Raw genomic sequence first — 3,445 nt, forward strand, 5'->3', positions numbered from 1 at the left:
GATTAGCGTTTTCTTACAGAAATTAAATGTTACTTACAGAAGACTATCCATTATATATGAACTGTTTAACATGGATTATGCTGTATGATATGACTTTCCTTTTTGTGAAGTCATGGGAGAGCAGATCACACGACTTGTGTAAGCCAATCAGCAGCGGAGAGAGATCACATGGGTGATTGGCAGCAAAACCTCAGCAAAGTAAGAGAAGATTTGAAATGTATAAAGAGAGTCTTATACAAGAGCACTTTAAAGATAATTATAATAATATACAGTGCTGCGCTCTCTTCTTCCTTCATGGTCATTTAGCGTACAGTATTATTGGAAAACAGTATATGAGCGCGTTATTGTGTGGGTGGCTGCTCGTGGGGTGACTCAAGGTAATTACAAGGGGCTCAGGTCCAGCCTCCTTCACCTTCTCATCCACTAATTGGGCTGTTTGCTGTCTGCGAAGGTCAGTGTTTAGACCAGAGAGCATACAGTTCTCACTGAAGGAGGAACTGTATACAAAGACATACAAACATATTTGGAAAGTAATTGGAAAGCCTTGGGCAAAGATACAACATAAGGGAAACAACTAATTCTTTGAATCTATTCAGCTTTTCCTTTTTCTGCCGTGGTTACTTTTATATAGGTGCACCACTCAGCAGGACATTTTCCAGACATTACTGCAACTCAAAGTGAGCTTCAAATAGCTTTCACTGTTGGAAACAATCTATCTGGGCACTGCAAAATCATTATCTCACAATGGCTTCTAAAGACACAGATGTTCAAAAAAAAAGTCTTTTGAAAGTGCTTTCAGACCAATCTCCACAGTCCAACATGTAGGTTATTGGATTTGCCCATAAAGGCCCTGTTATAATTTCCTTTTCAAAAAGTACCGTAATGTCAAAAGTCATTCAGCTCTCGGTGTCATTTAACCTTCTGAATTTCTGTCATTACCCATGGTGAATATCACGGGTAATTTAACCTAACAGCCCTTTTCTTTGTGTAATTATACCCATCACAGCAATGTGAAAGATTTCGCTCCGTCGACTGTCTCTGTCCTCTGCACAGGTTATAGATTCAGCTCTTCTTTTCAGAGCCATGGCCAGACTCATCACAAAGCCCCACAATGCTCACTTGAGGGTCTTTGAGAGGGGGCTCTCATTTGGTACACGGTGAGTTGATTGAAAAGATGCCTGAAAGGTTTTTTGAGATCCATTTTTGTAAAGAAAAATAAATCATTACTTACATGTACGCCTCAAGGTTTGGCTGATCAATTAATTGATGTGCAATTGGGGATTATACAGTTACTGTAATTAAAGTGTATGAAGATTAATATATAGATATTCTGAGTATTGCAACGTTTTTTTAAGTATATGTTTATAATAGTTGTAGACCAACAATCGAACAAAAAAGAATTTATAGTTGAATTAATGTTATAAAGTTACAATACACATAATTGTCAAAACTGCCAGCCTTTTTTAATTCAACATGACCCCATGTCACCCCACATGAATGATTTTAAGGAATATGTAGTTTTGACCAAGTGAGAGCCCTTCTTAAATTAAACCTATATATTATCTGATCTCTGCTAGCACAGTAAGAAACTTGAAAAGATGAATAGTTAGGTTGGGAAATATATGTGAATACTGGATATGCTTATACATTACAACTTGTCATTGATTATCCACACATTGTCAAATTGCAAGTTATTAGGCAGGAACAGGACATTGACTTAAGCTTTAACATCACAATAATACATATGAAATCATGCTCAACACTATAATATTTAAGCAAGCTATCAACACCAATAGAGAATACTTCCATGTGTGAGCCTACACAGGCTGTTATCACAGCATGTGTGCCGCTGTCAAATCTGACAGCAAATGTGTTACAAGATTATGCAAACTTTAATATTTCTGGCATTTTCAGAAAACATTTCTGGCAAGTTATGTCATGTGAGCCTTAACCACTCTGGTCCATTAACTTTCCCGAAATGTGGTGAGACTAGGGGAATGTCACACTTCTAAGAAACAAATTATAAGTTGTAATGCTGTGCTAACGATTTGGAAAGTATAATTGTTCATCACAATCTAATGTTTGGCTGTGTTGGGTGGTAATGTGTGGCCTTGTTTACAAGACAGTTGGTAGTTTCAAATCACTTGAGGCAAATTGATTATTATCAGGAGCATTTGCAAGATTCATTTAGTTTTTGGTTGATGGACCTTGCTAAAAATACAGTTTTAAATTAGAAATTGACATTTGCTCAACCAACTCCCCTCTACTGTGATTACATTGTGTATGTTTTTTACCCTTTTCAAAAATGTGATAGTATAGGTTTAACCTTGTCCATATCTTGGTGTTTCTTCCCAGCCAGAGAGTCGAAAGGGAATTTGACACGTCTGACCTGATGTGGGGTCACGGCTAATGTGATCGCGTAGCTAGTTTAGATTAATTTGACAGGGTTCTTGTGTTAAATCAGTCCGCTGGAAACTTTTAAAAGTCAGCCAGGTCTCTTTTCTGTATATACAGAGTTTTCCATTTGCGTGATCTTCCATGGACTGTGGTCCATCTTCCAAGCAAAATCCACAATAAGAAAAGCTGCTATTACTTCAATCTGAAATGAATGACCTATTGTGTACAATAATTGTGTGTGGAAATTTGAACGGGAACACAATAAATTGAGAGCTTAAATAATCCAATCTTTATCTATTACAGCTGACACTAGCATGATCAGGTAGCTAGCTACAGCTGATAACATCTGCAAGGGACACCAAAAACATACAGGGACACTAATCAATGTTATCTTGCCATTGCCATTATTATAATTGTACATTAAAAAGCATACATGCTGTGAGTGAAAGGGGACGGGACAACTCACCTTTTAAATAAAATCATTTTACTAATTGCCATCTTATTAAGAGGTTATGTTTGACACAACGTAGGATCAGTAAGACTCATTTAAAATCCAAACTAAAAGTGAATATACAGCAAATGTGCAGAAACAATCAACCTACACAGGTGTTAAAAAAGTGATTAGCATATGTGACATTGAAGCCCTCATTGAACACACCAAAAGAGAACATACACCTCATTGTAAGCTTTATGGTGATGATGTAAACTAAGACAGTATCCATTTTGTAAGCACCAGCACAATTGGTGTCTTCTTTGTTAAATTAGAGAAAGCAGATCAGACTGTGACTGTTGTGTTATTGTAGAGTTAGTGAGCCTGTTGCTAATCACCAATCATCATTTTGACTCCAGCATAAAATAAACATAAAAACATGTCCTGCCATTTCCATTGACAAATCAAATTGCAATTCACAGCGGCTCATACAAAAATCAACAGCAAGCTACATACAGTAAGAGCCAATAGAGTGGTGTTGTGAGAGGTCATCCTTCAACTAAAGACTCTGCTTCAAAACCAAACACAGCCATCATTATCACTAACAAAGTGTGCTTG

The sequence above is a fragment of the Gymnodraco acuticeps genome, unplaced genomic scaffold (assembly GCF_902827175.1).
Source record: "Gymnodraco acuticeps unplaced genomic scaffold, fGymAcu1.1, whole genome shotgun sequence".
Taxonomy (NCBI): Eukaryota; Metazoa; Chordata; class Actinopteri; order Perciformes; family Bathydraconidae; genus Gymnodraco; species Gymnodraco acuticeps.